We start from the raw sequence: 20,219 nt of genomic DNA, 5'->3' as shown, positions 1-20,219 counted from the left end.
TACATTCCATTACTAGAAATGGACATGTTTAAAGTTTTTATTAGGTGTAAGAGCAATAAATTATCTTTCATTGTGACTACCCATAATTATAAAATTATAAGGATGGTATTATGGTTTCATGAAACCTGGGTTTCATGAAGCTCTTACAGATATTTTTGCAAACCTCTTTCTTCTCCCATGTGAACCTCTTTGCCACTTGTTTTTCTAAAAAAAAAAAAGTTATATGCCTACCTTATAAACTTAGTAAGGACAAGGGAAATAGCATTTCATTTTGAAAAGGAAAAACAGACATGATAGATTGTCGATAAATTGTAGCACTAATCTGAAATTTAATAAATTCTAGTAGAGTTTTATGGGATAGATACTGTACTTTGTAACTATAGAAGAAACACATTTCGCCTTCGAATGAATAAAACAAATTATTTGTGTTGTTTCATATGCTTTTTATTTTTTATAATGTAACACATGTTATATTTGAAAAAAAATGACATAAACATACAATTGGATGAAAGTGAAAATTTTTTTGTAGAATAATTTAGGGATGTAAGAAGGGAGGAGACAATAATTCCAAATCTTTGTTTTCCCCACCACCAATTAATCACATTTACATTATCAGTACTATTTTAAGCTTTTAAACTGTGCTTGACCAAATTTCACTTTTTATTACAATTGTTCACTTGTTTCATAGCATTTCTGTTAATTTCTAGATTTTCATTTTATTTAATAATTTTATTTAATTTTATTTCATCCTTTAAAATATTCTCCCTGTTTAAAAATAATAGGAGAAGAAGAATGATATTCATGGGGATTGAGTTAATTTACAATTGCTTATTATGCAGAGATTTGTGTTTTAAATTCTCAATAACTTGAATTTATTTTAAGTACTTTATTAAAGATTTATAGCAACATATTTTATTAGCACTTCAATCTTTAATTTACTTTTAGCAATTTATAAGCGATGCATAAACCACATCCATCTTTATTGCAGTAAAACATTTCTCTTATATTACTATATAATTTATTTAATTATAGCATTAGGCTTTAAACAACAACCTTGTCATGCTTCTAAGTTATTACATTAGTTATATGTGGTATTTCTTCCTGAGTGATCTAAGCCAGAAGTGATTTTATTCTGACTTAGGCTATGATTATTAAACTTGTGCAGAATAATATTGTCAGCAAGGCCTACCATGTGAAAAAAAAAAAAGAATTTCCCCAGTGGACATTATTTTTCAAAGTATATTTTCAGCATAATTGTCAATGCCTTAATGTTAAATGTTCAAAATATTCACTTTTAAAGATAGTCTAAATTATTATAAATACATTGTTTTTACTATTAGAGAACTGATTTTGAAATATAAATCAGCAATAATTTTAGATAATGTATAATTTTATAAACCTTATAATCTCTTAGAGTTATTAATAATCTGTTGTGGCTTGGAGGATGTTCCAAAGTGTTTCCAGAATATAGAGGCATACAATATAGAATTTTAGAACATAAAGAAAACTTAGAAATAACTTGTAGCAGGGTTCAGCAAATCACACTCCATAGGCCAAATCTGGCCAACAATCTTTTTTTTTTGTAAATAAAGTTTTGTTGGAGCACAGTTACTCCCTTATAAAGCATATCCCTGCCCTACACCCTGGAAATCAGTACCTCTTATACAATAGAGTTGGAAGTTGAGTATGGAAAACACAAATCACCCAAATGGGTCACTGGGAGAGATAGTAAAAGAGGCCACTTCTAGCTTGATTCTTGGTTCTCAGAGCCAAGTATTCTAGTTATTAGAACCACAGCACCATACAATAGCCACTGGCATTTAGAGAGTAGTACCCCAATCCCACAGAGTAATAAATAGTGTCATTCATAAACTAGTGGTTTACTTGTACCTTTAAGAAATTAATCTAACATTCTGTCAGGCCAGCAGATTTGGATTAATGCAGTGTATTGTAAAATGAGATCATAGTCACGTACTTTTTGTCACCTTTCCTTTGCTATAATATGGGTCCTTTCATTCAAGAAGATGTTATACAGGACCCATGACGATAAATCTCCTATTCTCTGAACCCTTGGATGGTTTTGCTGGATGAGACACTTAGGCAGAAAAAGTAAACCTGTACCAAAAGATTTATCAATCCTAGCAATGACAAATTACTGCCCTTTCCAGGGAGGAAAGGGTCAGATATTACCAACTTGCAACCAAATGGCTGGATGCAACCCTCAAGGGATTGCATCATATAAAGTAATCACTGTTGATCTTTGATTATGACAAATCAGTCATTCAACAGTGATAGTAGCTAGATCAGCCTTATAGAGAGAGCCCATGCATAGCCTACATCCATGCCACAGAAACTATTCCTCCTATAGGCCATTACACAATAAGTGTAGTAGCCAAGGGGAAAAAATTTGTTCCCTAAGACAGGTAAATCTATCCATTTGGTTGTTCAATGTCTTTACTGCATGGAACATTTGTACAAGAAACAAAGATCTATATAATTTATGCCTACTCCTATTATTCTTTTTACTCTTTCTTCTCTGGCCATCATTATCTCCAGTCTTTCAATGCTGTTCTTTCTAAAGCTCCTAACCACATGCGGAAGTCATTTGCCACTGCTCAGTATTCCATATATATCCTTACCTCAGGCCAATTCTTTCTTTGCTTGATGGCCAGATGCACTGCTTAAAGCACTGTCCCCATATTATTGTCTTTCAGGGCTATTACTGAGTGAGGATGTAGTGTAGAATTTTCAGCTCCCAACAGTTTATTACAATGGCCTATCAATGAACCAAGCCCATATTTTTCTCAAGCTCCGTCAGCTGAACAACTCTATAGGTGTGAGCTGAGAGAGAGGTGTCGTTGCAACACAGAAGTCTACTATACTTGTTCCTAAAAGTCACTTATACTTTTTAAGTATACCCAATATATTAGACTCCATCCCAAATGTAACATTCCCAAATGTGGTATGAACTAAATGTCTTCAAATCTAAAGAGGTCATTAAATACTGTTTCTTTCTCAGTGCTGGAGGTGCAAAGTACAATAACTTGTTCTTTACCTTGGAGCATATATACTGGCATGTTCCAGGCAACTGGACTCTACAACCTTTACCAATATGGTATACCCTTGAATCATTACAGGATTTATCTTCCATCTGTTAGACATATGTTCCAGTATGGGTTTCCTTATCACTTGCTATTGCTCAAGTTTGAGTAGCATGCTGTAATCATTATAGTCGATCAGTGTGATGTTCTGCAAAATGTCCAAATGATTAAGGTCTCCTTACACAATATTGTTTCAGAGAGCTGGAGAACTAACAGTTTTGGGGCATGATTATGAACACATACTGCTGTCTAACCACAGAAATCAGAACCGCTTCTGATCCTCGTTTCTGATGGGTATTGAAAAGAAAACGTTTGCCAGTTTAATAGTTGTATACCATGTATCAGAGGCTTTTTAAGTCTTCTCTAGAAGATGAGTTTGCAGTTGGGGACTGTCATCTGCCATGATCTAGCCTATTTTTGCAGGGCCAGACAATGAATTAATTGGGGATGTGAAGATGACCATCTCCGTACCTTTAAGTCTTTAATGGTAACATTAATCTTAGCCATTCCACCCAAAATGCTGTATTAAATTTTAATTATATTCCTGGACAGAGGATATGATACCATGATGGTATAATATCATTACGTAGAATGGTAGAATATGCTGGAATACTGTAACTGTAAAGATTTGGATATCAATTCAAAGTGTCTGCCAGTGGCTAAGTATATCCAGATCCTTCATTCAGGGGCTAGGGAAATAATCATAGAATGAATCCATGGACACAATGGGTCCACCATGAGATAAACTTGGACCAGGACTCCATAACCTGGCATCTATATACCTTAAAAAGGTCAGTCCTTGATGGTATTTAAGGTCCTTGGTATCCAACACACTTCAAAATATGTATTTTTCCCCAAGGTACAGAGACCCTGGAATTTTGGGGGAAATATTATATATGATATGATAATATAATATAGGGAATTGCTATTCAATGTATTTGTTTTGCTGTTGTGATGGTTTTAGGTCTAGAATTGGTTCTACCCTGGAAACTGGCTGAAAGATTTAAAATGTTTATTATAGCATCAAATATCAGCCTTCTGATCATCTGATCTTATCTTCAACCTTGTATTCCACTCCTTATATTTCATTCCTTATGTTCTAGTATCCTCAAGACAAATTCTCAGACACATTCTCCCAGTTTTTGCTGGAACATAATATCAAGCTTCTATGCTCTTTTGGTGAATAACTCCTTTCCTCTTATAGAGGGACTGCAGAGACTTGAGCTTAGTTTTTGGTCTGGAAGTAGTGAAGTAAAGTGAAGGAAGATCAGCTCGTGAGCCATCCACTTCAGATGAGGCTTTTGAGTAGTTTACAGGGAAGGAAAGACTACTATTTTTTAACACGGAGTTTGAGACACCTCTGTTAGGGTTCAAGAGAATTTGGGAGTTCTGTGTTACCAAGTGCACCCACCCACAAGTTCCCCATCCAACATCTCATGGTCACATTTTTTTTCTTAACAGAGACTTACTTTAGCATAAGGGACTTTCCAGTTCTACATTTTAGTCTTTCTCACAATAAGATCTTGGGACTGATTTCCAACTTATTCCTGTAGTTATAGGAGATAAATGTCTATTTAAATGCTGCCACGAGGACTTTCTGACTCTTATACCCTCCTGAGTTAAGAATGGGCGTAACTGACACTGTGATTTTTTTTTTCTGTAAGCAGTGTAATGGCACTTAACAATAACCGTTCAAGTCCATAGTTCCTATAATTGGCATTGCCCTCATAGCTCTCAAATGCTATGCATTAGTACCTCCTTCCATCTATATTTTATCCCAATTCTTTATAAGTGAGCTAGTAAGTGTGGTGCTGGGGCACAGCAAGGATTATCCCCACTGCAGTTACAGCCAGCAATGGGATTCTTCTTTCCATCTGGCTGGCAAGTTATCCAATTCAAGTAGCTTTTGTATCTTCTTTTACTATTGCAAAATATTGTCTTTGTTTATACATTCCTAAAGGCAGATCAGCTGATCTCTGAAAACATTGGTAAGAAGTGAGGGAGTGATAGATGGATGAATCTGTTATCAAGCAGGTTATCAGTGTGAGAAACTGGATCTTACTGAGGAATTCTGGGAAATAGTATGGAACACATGCCTGAGAGGGATGCCATGCAGTACGTGAGGAAAATAAAGTATTATCATAGTGACCACTCTTGTTGCCACTTACTGGTAGAGGTTGATTCCAAAGCCAGGCGTAACACAGAGTGGGCACTAGCATCCAGAAAAAGTCTCAGAGAAGGAGATGTAAATGCTGAATATTAGGAGGGGAGGCATGGAGTAAAGTGGTAAAGCCTGAGTAGATATGGACAAGGCACTAAGAACATCTGCTATAAGTGACTGACCTAATGTCCCAGAGTCTATACATGGTAGAACGGAAACAAGAGCATGGTCTTTCTGACTCCTGTTCTAGTGACTCTGCTCTAAGCTGTTTCTTTTACATTTGTCCTCTAATCGTGTTGTCTAGTTTATACTTGAGAGTGGCATGTATATAAATGATTTCCAATCCAATTTAAAGAGCAAACCTCCTCGTTACCAGCCCAAGGATAAAAGAAAAATAGCTTTTGTCTTTTCTCTTTTGAGCTTAGGAAATGGAGTTTACTAATCAAAGACAATGCTCTTATGCAATTGGGGGAGGAAAAGAGGATAGGTAGGATTTTTTTTTTCCACTAAAGAAAGAAATAAAAAAAAAATTTAAAAGATAGTGGAAGCTTTATGCAATAGGTAATAGTTTTTGTAACTTCAGGGACAGCCAAAAGTGAGTTGACAGTTAACCAAGGCTGTGGCAGAATATAAATCTTAATATGCCCACCCGCTTCTAGGTTAGATTTTAGAGACTCCAAAGGCAGTTTTGCCAGGTGTTCCTTACTTGAAGATAAGTGTCCTCTTTATTACTTGGCCTCATTTCTCTTGAGCAAGAGGTCCTGGACCAGTCACCGTATGCCCTCAGGGAAAGGACAGAAAGATATAAGAAGGTTCCCCGAGGAGCAGCCACATACACATTGATACATCTACATGATGTCTTTCTTCGCTGCACATTCATTCCTAAGCACGCATATATGTGCCTGGACGTCACCTCCATCTTCCGATATATATGACAGTGGGGGAAGGTATCAACCCTAAGGGAAAGACAATGAAAATCTGCATGGTGGAATTGGGACACGGTCCAGAGAGCCTGTACGTGCGTTCCAAAGCAATCCAAAGCTCAAGTGTAGGCAGTTTACTTTTAGTTAGTGGTTTTTAACCTCATTTCATGGTCTCTAATGCGTCATATACACTTTTATTTCAGCTCCCCCTGGATATATTTTTAGTTTCTGTATACTGACTGATATTGAAGTTGAAACCTTAAAAGCATTACTTTGCTTAAAATATCCAATCAGTTGTGACCTCAGAGTGTTTTTCTTGTGTGATTCACAAATTTAAGTTAATTAACTAGTAAGACAAGTCTATAAAACTAGACTATGGTATATTTCTTGCTAATGCATAGTATAAATGTCACCACAAAATTCCAATTTCTTTTCCTTATAAGGAATCATTAGTTAGCAGCATCTAGGTTTCTGTATTCTTATAGTACTTGTTCAATAATGTTAAATCACATATTTTCTTCTCTCTTTCTATACATATGTCATTCGGAAATGGGGTTGTAGCTAATTTTAAAAACAGACAAATTTGAAAAGTTTTAAGTTCCCTTAAAAGTAGACATTTTGGTCTTCAATCTGGATAACATCAATATAATACTGTAGAACTTACTGAAAATTCTGAAACTGAGCCATAGGCTTATCCCCTGGAGATTATGATTCAGTAGGTCCCAGGCAAAGCCTAGAAATCTAAATTTTGAAAAAAACTCTCCAGGTAATTCTGACAATCTTCCAGATTTAAGGAGACAATAGAGAAGAAAACACTCTATTTGGCTTTAAAAGGTTTGGGTTCCACTAGCAACTAAAAAAAGTCTCTTGAACTTTTGTTACTCAATTTGTAAAGTAGAGATACATTTACCTATTATTTTGATTGATCTCTTTTAGTTGCAATAAACAAAGACTTACCCAAGTTATCTGAAGAAAACTAGGCAGCTCTAAGGACCACCTATGTTCACCCTTGCTCGCTTGTGCTAGCTCGCTTGTGCTAGCTCGCTCTCTCTCTCTCTCCCTCCCCCACCCCATCTCTCCCCCAACAAAAGTCTCTCTTTCATGGCATTTCTGTTTCCTCTGCTCCCTCAAAACTTTGATTTGCCATAATTTCTTATGATCTTGATTGCCCCTCATGGCTTTTCTCTTTAAATGTCCTTTCACCTTTACCTACCATTATTAACTCCTTGATACTTACTATTTTCCAATTCACATTTATAAATGACAGAGTCTGTTCATTTCAGCTTAAATTTTTGTGCCAGGCTACACCATATAGTGCAAGATATTTTAGAAATTGCCTGTTCTTGAATCAGAGCTTAGCTTTTACCCAATTAGTTGATGCCAAAGGCACAAGGTCATGTGGTATTAAATACAGCTACCTAAAGGATATCCTGTAGAAGAGACTTAGGACTTAACCTTAAAATGTGTGAGCAACATTGTCAATATCTACCCATCACACATACTTCACAAGGATATTCTCATTCTTAAAAGAGATTATGTTTATTAAAGCACCTTGTGTATGTAAAACTACCTTATGAAATATAAAATTCTATTCATATGAATTATTAATCCAATTATTATTAAAAACACAACCAGGATATGGAAATATTACTGTTCTATTCTAACATAAAAATCAGAATTAAATGAAAAAAGTACTTTGTTAATTAAATTTATTTTGAAAAATTCTCTATGTACTAGATGAATTGCTCTCTAATTTACATTAATCTGTCACAGGTTTATGTTGTATTATTCATATCCTCACAACTTACTTGGGAGTTGTGTGTGATAATTAGTTCACTAAAAAGCTTTTTTTTTTTGTTTGTTGTTTCTTTAAAAATGTTAGCAGATGAACAGTTTTAGTACCAGGCAAGAAGAGGAAATACAAGCTATTAATATTGAAGTAACTAAACTATACAAAGTAATAATGTCATTGTTGAATCACTGTTCTTTGAAGATATATTTAAAAATATAAATGCTACTGTTTTCTTCTCATTTATTTTATATTTGTTTAGTCAAAATAAACCCCAGAAGTTTTATTGAAAACATTTATTAATGATACAAGAGCTTTAGCTTTTATTTGTTGTTTGAAAATTTCATTCTTTCAAATCTCTGAATCTCTGAGGAAGGATTTAATGCAATTTTCCTTGCAGAAGACTCAGTCTTTAACACTTAATGAGTAATTCTTAAAGACAGTAGGCTATGACTGTCGAATCAGGATATAACTTTAAAATAACAGCTAACTAGTTTATTATCCTCTAATGAGAAATATAGTTGTCAAGAGGTCTGGAGCCTTGTGTTACCCTTCAGTGCACTATGTCTCAGTGAACTCTATATTCACGGGAAACTAAATTATAACCAGAAGCCTTAGGGATCATGGAAGCTTAGTAAATAAGGGTAGCTGTTTAAATGTCTTTAATTGTTGACATCAATAAACTTGATTGCCCAATATATTCATCTTATATGGCTCATCTTTTTATATTTATCCCATTTCTTTATTGTCACCTATTTAGAATTCATATTTTTAATGGCAGTATGAGAAATTTAGGGAAAATAGTATACATTGGGAAAAAATTGACATTTTAAGAAAACTTAGAAAGTGCCTAAGTTGTGCACTCAGTCTGGAATATTCTCTCCACCTTTTCCAGTCACAACCATTCGTCATGACACTGAGGTAAATGAGTTTGGGCAAATGGCCAGATTGAGGATTAAAGTTGCTACATGTAATGGATTAAGGATCAAATAAGCATATATTAAGATTTCATAATTTGAAGTACATACTTTTTTGAGTTATTACTTATTAGTTCTTTAACTAGCTATTTATATGGAGAAACGAGATAGGTAGATAAATAGATGATAGATAGATAGATGGATAGATAGATAGATAGATAGATAGATAGATAGATAAATAGATGATAGAGATATTGTTGTCTATTCAAAAACTGTGTGATCCCTCTAAATAAATAATAAATTCTTAAGTACATGGGAAGATTTTATACTTCTTCATAATCCCTTTAACACCTAATGCAGTGATATCTACAAAGTAGATTCTTACAAAGTACATGATTAATATAGCAAATAAATGGTGCTGACTGGCTCATAAGCTCAGAAATAACTGAGTGGCTAGTTTTATACTTGCTATTTGTCACCATACACAAAAATTAACTCAAAATAAGTCAAAATCCTAAATATAGGACCTGAAACAATAAAATGCATGGAAGAAAACATAAGTACTAAACTTACAGACCTTGGTCTTAGAGAGTATTTTTTGAATTTGACCTCAAAGGCAAGGGAAGTAAAAGCAAAAATAAATGAATGATACTATATCAAGCTAAAAAGCTTCTACATAGCAAAAGAAACCATCGACAAAACAAAAAGGCAACCAACTGAATTGGAGAAGATATTTGCAAACAATACCTTCAATAAGAGGCTGATGTTCAAAATATATAAAGAACTTATACAACTGAACAACAACAACAACAACAAAACAATCCCATTAAAAAAATGAACAGAGGACCTGAACAGACACTTCTAAGAAGATATACAAATGGACAACAAATATATGAAAAGATATTCAACATTACTAGCTATTATGGAAATGCAAATCAAAACCACAATGAGATACCACCTCATACCTGTTAGAATGCCTATTATCAACAAGACAAGAAAATAACAAGTGTTGATGAGATTGTGGAAGAAAAGGAACCCTCATACACTGCTGGTGAGAATGCAAATTGATACAGCCACTATGAAAAACAGAATGAAGGCTTCTCAAAAAATTAATAATAGAGCTACCATATGACCTGGCAATCCCCCTTTTGGGTATATACCCCAAAATTTTGAAAACACTTATTCGTGAGGATATATCTACTCCTATGTTCATTGTAACATTATTCACAGTGGTCAAAGCATGGGAACAACTGATGTGTTTTTTGACAGATGAGTGGATGAAGAAAATTTGGTACATATATACAGTGGCTACTACTTAGCCATAAGAAAAGATGAAATACTGTCATTGTGACGACATGGCTGGATCTTGAGAATATCATGCTAAGTGAAATAAGTCAGATGGAAAAAGTCAAACACCATGATTTCACTTACATGTGGGATATAAAACAGAAAGTGAGAAATAAACAAACAAGACAAACAAAATTCATAGGTACAGACAACAGTATGGTGATTACCAGAGGGAAAGGGGAATGGAGAAGGTAGAAGAGGACAAAAGAGGTCAAATATATGGTGATGGAAGGAGTGACTTTGGGTAGTGAACACACAATACAATATACAGTTGATATATTATAGAACTGTACAATTGAAACCTATTTAATCTTATTAACCCATGTCATCTCAATAAATTTAATAAAATATAAAAATAAATAGATAAAATTTTTTTAAAAACCTCAGTGGCAACCTATGTAATTTTCTAATTGAAAGTTAAATGGTGAGACACTAAGATATTTTGCTAAGAGCACAAATTTACTTTATATTCTAAAGGATTCCTTAAAAAAAAATAATAATAGAAAACATACAACCAAGGATTCAAATAGCCAGACACTCATTCTTTTGCTGCCTGGGACTCTAAAGAATGCATACATTTCGTCATTCTGTTTCTGAGGTTTCACTCATATTCATCTTACAGAGAAGAAGGTATATTTACTGCTTTGCCATTTTACAAGCAAAAACGGAAAATCCTAGAAGAATAATATTAGGGGGCAAACCTAGAAATATAAATTAAGGTAAGAAGATTGAGGATTTACAAATCATTGCTGTCTATGGCCATGCCACCCTGAACAAATCTGATATCATCTGACCTCGGAAGCAAAGCAGGGTTGAGCCTGGTTAGTACTTGGATGGGAGACCACCTAGGAAGACCAGGTGCTATAGAAGTAAAAACTAAAAATTAAGGTATTGTAAACTGACAAGGTCCTTGCAATCTGTGAGGTCAACCAAGGGTTGCCTCACCTAAAAAAAAAAAAATCATTTCTAACTTTAGGTTCTACATTAGAAAATTTTTTCTTCTTCAACATGTTCTCCAACATATTACTTTTTTTAGAGTGAAGTTGAAGATTCCTTAGATAAGATGATAATAGATAACATTTATTAGATGTTTGATGTGTCAGACACTGTACTATACATTTATACATAAATGGCATATAGCCAAAAGTTTTTTTGAGAAACAAGTAGAATGAGGAGATAGTTGCTCTGTCAGAAAATAAAATATAATATAATACCACTATAATTAAGAGACAATGGTGTATCACAAGAATAGAACAATAGATCAGAAAAAAAAGGGATTAGAAACACATCCAAGTATATTTGAGAATTAAATGATTGCTAAAAGTGGACTTTCAAACCAGTGGGGAAAGTCTGGATTATTATATAAGTGGCATAGGAATACCAGTGATCATTTTTGCAATAAAATTAATTTATGCTATATTTCACAACATATTAAAAATAAGTGTCAGAGGCATTAAAGATCTAAAGATTAAGCACGCATACTTATGAGAGTAATTTTAAACAAAAAACTTGAAACAATCTACAAATCTATTGACATGAGAACAGTTAAATATTTTTGAAATGAGGTATGATACTGTATCATTATACTTCTAATCTATGGTGAAAGCAATCAGAACAGTGGTTGCCTGAGGGAGGGGCAGATAGTGCAGTGATTAATGAGAAGGGATGCAAGAGATCTTTCTGAAGAGATGGAAATGTTCTAAATCTTATCCATTTACACTAGTGCAAACATCTGTTGAAATTCATTGAACCACACACTTAAGATCTATGTATTTCGCTGTAGGTAAATTATACATTATTTAAGAAAATGTTGTCTACGACCATGCTACCCTGAACAAGCCCGATCCTGTCTGATCTCGGAAGTTAAGCAGGGTTGGGCCAGCTTAGTACTTGGATGAGAGACCACTTAGGAAGACCAGGTGCTGTAGGCATAAAAAAAAAAAAAAAGTTATAGGAGTTTATATGTACAATGTACTGAATTGAAAACCTGTAATGAAACATATTTACATATTTAAAAAGGATTGCAGAATAGTGTGTATAATATGATCTTACTTTAATAATAAAAATGTTATACTATAATACATATAGATATTTGCATGTATGCATTTGTTATAACCACGGGAAAATTTTTGGAATGAGAAATATCAAGCATTTAATTCGAAGGGACAGAGAGTTTTTCTTTTATGTTCTTCCAAAATATATAGCAAGAGTAGGTGTGGTTTCTACTTCTTTGGTTTTCTGCATTTAAAAAAATTAAAAATAAAATACCACATATTATATTATTGACTGTTGATGAGACTATACTCTGAATATACTATGATAAGAATGTCATATGAATATTAATTTTTTCACTATTGTGAAATACATCTTTTTTAAATCATAAAATTGTATGGCATAGATAACCTAAACAGAAATTAGGGCAAAAAAAATGTTAAAAATTTATTTTAATTAAAAATTAATAAAAATATAAAGGCTTAGGAAAAGTAAAAAGCAGTAAAATAATTTTTTGTTTATAAATGTCATAGAAAACAATCAGATTCTTAGACACTAGGTTCTCAGATATTCAGTTGTTGAAAAGTTAGGCGTAAAATACAGGTCAGTACAAGTAATCAAGGAAAAGGCCCTCCAAAATACCTGCAGTCATATTTGATGATAGGATTATTAGAGAAAGAGCTTCTGGTAGTTTACAAGTTTGTATAAATACTTGTAAAGCTGCTTATACACATAAAAAACATCCAATAATTTGAGAATTTAAAAAGAGAAAAGAGAATAATACTTCCCACCTTCATTATACAGATATTTATTTCCAGACTACTGATACATGTTCATAGATTCTGCTATACTATTAGTCTTAGTTTTAGAGATCAAGAAACTTGTCATTTTGGAAACTATAAGTAACACAATCAGGCTTCCTGAACATCTGCCTTGCACAGCAGTGATTCAAAAGAATATTTGGGGGAAGGGAGAACACAATGAATATATTTGTACTTAAAATTGCATACAAAAATCTGATTCAAAAACATTTAAGAAAGATCTTCTGATGTCAGAATTTAAGTTCTATGACTAGACAAATAATAGTTTTCTCCAAAATTCAATGGTACCCTTTCTGTAGACCCTCAGCATTGTCTTTATTTGGGACTTTGTCATTTCTTCCATGCTTTTACTATTACAGCTTCCTACTTCTTTGCCAGATACAATTATCAATCTATTTCAATTTATTCTGTAAATTGTTGTTGGGTTATATTCCAAATTAAATAAATTCTGTTATTCTCCAGTGTTCCCAAAGAAAATTGGTATATTGTTCGCTGAAAACTTATCTTTGCTCTCCACAAGATAAATAGCCACAATTCAAGGCCTCAGAGTTTACAATCCAGAGAGGAAGCATGGTCATATAAACACCTAATCATACTACAGTGTGGTAAATACAAAAAGAGAGTTACACGGTATATGCAAGAATGTTACCAGAAGGAGGTGGTTAAGTCTGCTTCAGTATGTCAAGAAGAATCTCACAGAGAGGAAAGAGCAGGCTTAGGGAAAGGCTAAAAAGCTCCAATCTGGGGTTATGGAGGTTGATGTTACTGGAGACATCTAAATAGAGAACACAAGTAGGAAGTACTGTATATAGATTGGAATCTTGAGAAGGGACAGGAAATGTAGATTTATGCCATCAGCATACAGGTGGCAGTAGAATTTGTAGGCACGTAAACTAAAATAAGAAAAAAAAAGCAAAGATAGAATAGAATAATGGGCAACACTAACATTTAAGCAACAGGATGAGAAAGGAAATAGTAAAAGTCTATAGGAAGGGATCAGACTGGAGCAAAAAAAGTCACTGAGTGACATAGAAGCCATGGGAATATAGAATTTCAAAGAGGAGAACATGGCGAGGACCTTTAAGGCAAGCCAGGAAGGCTAGACTCTGTGTTTATATAGGATAGACCCTCATTAGGCGTAGGTTCTCTGTTTTAGGATTAAACCCAAGTTAATGTTAACGCTACCCTTGTTTCTCTCATTTTATCCCTAGTGTTTCTAGGCAACAGCTTAAGCTTTGGGAAAGTTAGTACACATCCAGTAGAACGCTTTTAATTGTATGGCTATAAATTAAACTAATCTTTCCACAAAGAGAATGTGAAAAATTTTATTTTGTTTTGAATGTTAAATATGCTAGATACTTGCATTGTTTTTTTAAAAAAGCAGCTTACCCACAAGATGCACACGAAGATACTACATACTAGTACATACATATTCTAGATTTTTTTCTTGAGTTTTAGCATCAATGTGGATTAAAAGTAGTAACAGAATCAGAAGTGAAGATGAGAATTTTAGAATTAAGTGCATTTTCCTTTAATAGACAAAAAGCAGTAATAAAGCTCAGGTCTGGAAATCTAGTAAGGAAACTGAACAAACTGTTACATTTGAAAAAAATAGCTGTAGAAAATGTCCTAATTGTTAAAAGTTAAAATGGCTCCTCTTGAAATCTGCTTTCTCTTGAAACCAGAAAAGAAAACTAAACAAAGAATAGTTTGCGATTAGAGAAAAGTCATAAATATTAAAACACAGGGAGTGATGTCTATCTCTAGTTTAAATATTTAGATACATGTTTATTCAGCTTGTTCTGGCTGTTATGTTATCATTGCTTCTTTGCCTTTGTTTCCTTCTATATGAAGCTGGCTCTGTACCCCAAGTAATTTGAGGGGCTCTAAAAAATATCTTTCCTTTTGTTCTGCTGTATTTTCTGAAATCTCATTCACTGGAAACTTCAGAGGTATGCTTCTAAATAAACAAAAATTTTGCTAAGAAAGAGAAAGAAGTATTTCAGTCTTTAGCCTCCATTAATATATGCATTAGAACTTATTTATCTGCTTTTCTAATATCTAAGCAAACAGAAAGAGAGAACCAAGAAGAAGGATAATAAGACAGGTAAATGTTGGTGTTGTAATTAGGGTAGGAGAATAATAAAGTAGCAAAATCAGAGAAAAGAGCAGGCATGGTAGTGCTTAGGAATTACCTAGGGAAATAATACCTTTGGGAAATCTAAGTCTCAGGAATTCTAAGAAGTATGGATAACTAGAAGCAGTAAGATGAGAAAATGTGGTATGGCAGAAAGATCATGAATTCAGGAATAGAAGCTGGAATTCTAGTTTTCATTGCCCCTAACGACAAACTTCTCTGAACTGATTTGATTCATTGACAAAAGTAAGATCTTAAGCCAGATTACTGTATAACCTCCTTCAAAAGCTGAAATTCTGAAACGATGATTTTTTAACTTCTAATACAGCATTCAGTTCTAATATTTTATTATACTTAAGCAGAATGGTTTTGGGGGAGTGATAAAGCAACAATGTCAGAAAAGGAAGTGTGCATAGCGGTCCACAGAAATGTCAGAAGCAAAATTTAGCAACTCACTGTAAATAACAGGTCTGAAACTGACAGAACATTGGTACTATCTATTTTACAGTTCAAGTTTCCTGAAAACTAGGTGCATGTACCCACTGTGTGTCTCACACATGCAGAAACTAACACTATAGGTAGTTACTAGGACATGTATTAACTTGCTAGCTAGGAAGGTAATTCTGGATAGATGTGTCAGAGTCTACTATGCTTCCTATCCAGGTAGGATGGGCTGCATGATAGTTATAGAGCAAACATAAAAGGATTCCTCAGTAAAATGTTGGTTCATATTCAAAATTAAGATAGCATAACTGTTCACAGACAAAGCAAATTGGCTGCAGTTTTTCAGTATTCCAGGATGTAGCCATGATACTGTGATTTGCAAATCTTCTTAGCAATGTGTATAGTGGTTACCCTTGGTAGCTTTCTGATTTGAGGAAAATAATCTCTTTAGGCCTCAGTTTCTTAAACTCATACAGTTCTTTTAGAATATGCCTATACTGACTGACACCTCAAAAGTTCTCAGCAGCTATTAACTGCTATGATTTTATTAATGCTTCTTCTATTGGAGAGGAAACAAAATTAAATTGTCTACATTTAGTTAATTAAACTGAATTCTATTATTAAAATTATTAACTAGTGAAAAAGTCTTATTTTAAGTATCGAGAATTTGATTTTCTTTATACCACTGTTTTTTAACTTTTAAATACCATATTATAAGTTTGTTCTGCCTTTGCACTAAGATTTTCTGATGTAAACAGGAAGAATAATTTAATTCATTAAATTGAAGAAGATATTTTGTTTCAGACTTAAAAATTTAATGATTTCACTTCATGTAGAAATAAAATGTGTTTGGGAGAAAAAAGTCATAAGTGGAGAAAAACCCTATGTGTTTCATCGAGATTTTTAGGTTCAGTTGGAAGAGAAGAGGATACAATTAAATTGATCAGCTAAGCAGTTCTTTCGGCAAAATTCGACCAGTTTCTTTCTTAGCAAATCTGGCTTTTAGACACAGGTATCTTTTGTAAAGTTAATGTAAGAAACAAACTTGCTTTGTCTTTTTCACCTCAGTGGAGTTGGTTAGAGGGTTGAAAGTGTGGCCAGCTCAGTGCATAGAAAGTTCAACACTTCATTAATGAGTCAGATTTACTGAACACTAACAATGTTTCAAACAGTTCTAGCATTCTAGATAGTAGAGGTCAGTGGTGAATAAATTATGCAAGGATCTCTATCTACTTATACTGTGGGAATGATAGGTAAAAAGTTCAGATGATAGATTAGATAGATGATAGACAGACAGACAGACATAAGTAGATTCCTGATAGAAGTATATCAAATTGTCATACGTTCTATGCGGAACATTAAAATAGATTGATGTGCTAGAAAGTGACTGGGTGACTATTATAGATCAGGTTGTCATGGAGGGCTTCTCTGAAGAGGTATCATTTAACCTGAAGGCTTAGAAGGAGGAAGATATCAGCCATATGAAGATTATAGAATAGTGTTCGAGGAAGAGAGAAGAATGCGTACAAAGATTCTAGAAAGGAATTTGTTTGGATCGTCAAGGAACAGAAAAAAAAAATCAATGTGAGTAGGTCGTATACGTGATGAAGAGATTGGCATGACACAAGTTCAGAAGAGTAAAGCAAGACCAAGATTATGATGGACTCTGTGGGTCAAGGTAAGGCATTTGGGTGTTAATCAATGTACTACTGGAAGACACTGGAGAATTTAAACGTAGAAGTAAGGTGGTCCAATTTATGTTTAATAAAATACTCTTCTGGCTCTTGCCAGGAATTGGATTGTAGGAGGACAAGTGCTGGGAGCATGGAGGCCAGTAAGGAACTGGGGCAATATATGGCTAGCTGCTCATCACACCCATTACTTGTTTCCTTGGCACATAGATGAAACGCCTTTTTCAGCCTTCCTTAAAGTAAAATGTGACTATATGCCTGATTTCTCTTCAGTGTAAGATGAATAGAAATTATGAGTACCACCTCCATTTCTCAATCATAAGGCCTTCTATATGCAACAATCCATGCCCTTTTTTACTCCACTAGCTAGATGTGAGTGAGTCCAGTGAGCATGGAAGCCACGTATTGAAAATAGTGGCAACATATGAAGGAAGGAACTTAGGTCCTAAATCATTTACTAACTAGGCACTCACAACTTCACCTTTTTATAAGTGAGAAATAAACTTTGATTGTATTAAGCTACTGGGTTTAGAGTTTAATCTCGTATAGTGGTTAGCAGCACTTTAACTAAAATAAGGACTAATGAAGTAAAATAAGTGAATTAAGAGAGTATGGAGAGAAAGTGATGGATAAATGATAGATAAAAATTGAAAAAATAAACTTACTAAAAACTACTTTCATCATGACCGTTTCCTAAAATCCCTCATGTAGTGCTCCTTAAACCAGAATTTAAAATTATAGACAGTGGGGCTTTAGTGGGGTCTCAACCCTTCTTGCTGCAGCATGTCCCCGTGTTCTTCCATATAAGCCATGTCCTTACTTTTCTGCCTATTCAGGTGCCGTAGGACAGGGTAGAGCTATCAAGATCACTAGCTGCTTGAAAGCTGGGACCTAATTCAGTTGTACCCAGAAGAAAAACAGGATATGTACTTGATCATAGTAATTTTTACTATTACAGAACCACCTCCTTGAACTTCTAATGCCCCAGTAACCCTGCGTGACATTAGGTCTCAGATGTCATTGAGGTTTTGCACCATACTTAGGCCAAGATGTTAAAATGAGGATTGATAGTTTATAAGTTTTTAAGAGACATAATGATTTTCCATGTGTGGGTGTGTTGCCATGGAGTTCTAGTTAACCACTAATTTAATCAAAAGCATTCTCCCTTGTCTGACTTTCACTTGATAATCTTTATATTTTTGTCTAAAAACACCAAGTTATAGTGATGCTCCTTTGTGTCTTTTGTTTTGGGGTCGACTCCAGTTCCTAAGAATGATTTATTTTCTTCTGAATGGAAGTGTTTTTTGTTTCCTTCCAGACAAAGTTCAGATCTGTGTCTTTCCTTGTTAAAATAATGGTCACTTGTGATTTGTTCTGAGTTAACACCGAAAAGATTTTTAAAAAAGAACACTTTCAGAAATAAAATCAAAAGCCCAAACAGAGCGCCATATTGTTTGGTTATATTTTCAGATCTAAGAATTTGTATTGTATAGCATTTAAGGAAGGCTGCCACTGAGTTATAAAGTGTGTGTGTGTGTGTGTGTGTGTGTAAAACTCAGGTACCCTTTATACCAAAACCGTGTTCTCAAATTGTTAAGGTAGACTCCTCAAAAGATTTTAAAGCAATGTGTTGGATTATTCTCAGAAAGATTTGATATTTGAAAATTCCATCAGAATCATTGAAATCATGCCTTATAGAGGACCATTTACTACTAAGTATAGGCCTTATCTGGCTGCCCTTCAACAGATATCCAGTATCATTTACTTTGCTGTTGGTTTTACTAATCTTTAAAAATGATTACATCAAAAATTGACAGTTTAAGGATTTGAGAAGAAAATATTTCTTACCTATTGCTTATTGACATTGATCAATATTTAAGGTATTTGCTAAACATAATCTTAGTCTTATATCAGCTTGGTATAGAGGGAAAAACATGGATTTCTGAGAAATATAAACTTGTTTTAGATATGCCTCTTTTACAACAGTATAGATGTACACAGGTTAGTTACTTTAGCCTCAGTGTCTTGTTTTAAAATTAAAAATATTTTATTAGCATTTTGTGAGGATTAAATAAGTTTTATTTTCAGATAGATCTTAAATGCTTTATTAAATGAATGGGACTGTCACAATAATTTAGAACTAAGAGATTTATTATGATATAAGATATGCATATAGACTACATATTCACATATTGGGTTAATTATTTATAAATTACAAAAATAATTTAATTAAAGTCTTGGTATGTGTAAGGAAATAATGCCAACTTTTGGACTTGTGTGTGTTTATAAGTATATATACATACACATAACTAACACAAAACTACAATATTAGGATATGAGATATGATTTGGTTGTAAGAGGACAATAACATAGGATCCTTGTGCTGTTGTGCTTGATGAAACAGAGTTGAAATTTGATGAGAATTGATGTTTTAGTGCTCAGCCTTGTGTAATCTTCAGCTAAGGTTGCTGCAAGCTGTAACAAGGACAGTAACAAGGACACCTGTGGAAGTAATTAGTTCAAAGGGGTGAATTTCATCCACATAGTAAGTTTTTCTTAGGGAAGATGATTGATAGCTGAAGTCACGGCAAGAGATTGGAGGAAAGGTTACCAGCTTGACAAGTACATGTATGTTGAGTCATCATTTAACAATACTGTGTACACTTAAAATTAGCTGAGATAAATCTTAAAATAATTCTCATCCCCCCCAATACATACACAAGTGGTAACTATGCAGAAATGATGGATAAGTTATGCAGCTTGATTATCATGATTTTTTCACAATGCATACAGATATCAAAATATCAAGTTGCACAGCTTAACTATACAATTTTTATATGTGAAAAATGTCTCAATAAAGTTTATTTGTTTTTTTTTAAAGGGGTACAGTGACTTC

General features: G+C 33.8%; 1 protein-coding gene and 2 pseudogenes across 5 annotated transcripts in view; all 3 read left to right on the top strand.

The window, feature by feature from the left end:
- The window catches only part of PDE1A (phosphodiesterase 1A), a 294,241-nt gene that overhangs the window by 155,963 nt on the left and 118,059 nt on the right, over positions 1 to 20,219 (top strand). The window lies entirely within an intron of this gene.
- Positions 10,990 to 11,108, top strand: LOC120597325 (uncharacterized; annotated as a pseudogene).
- On the top strand, positions 12,051 to 12,169 carry LOC120597239 (uncharacterized; annotated as a pseudogene).

This window comes from Pteropus medius, unplaced genomic scaffold, assembly GCF_902729225.1.
Source record: "Pteropus medius unplaced genomic scaffold, Ma_sr-lr_union100, whole genome shotgun sequence".
In the NCBI taxonomy this organism is placed as follows: Eukaryota; Metazoa; Chordata; class Mammalia; order Chiroptera; family Pteropodidae; genus Pteropus; species Pteropus medius.
The sequence above is the reverse complement of the archived record's forward strand: the minus strand, read 5'-3'. Positions and strand labels throughout refer to the sequence as shown.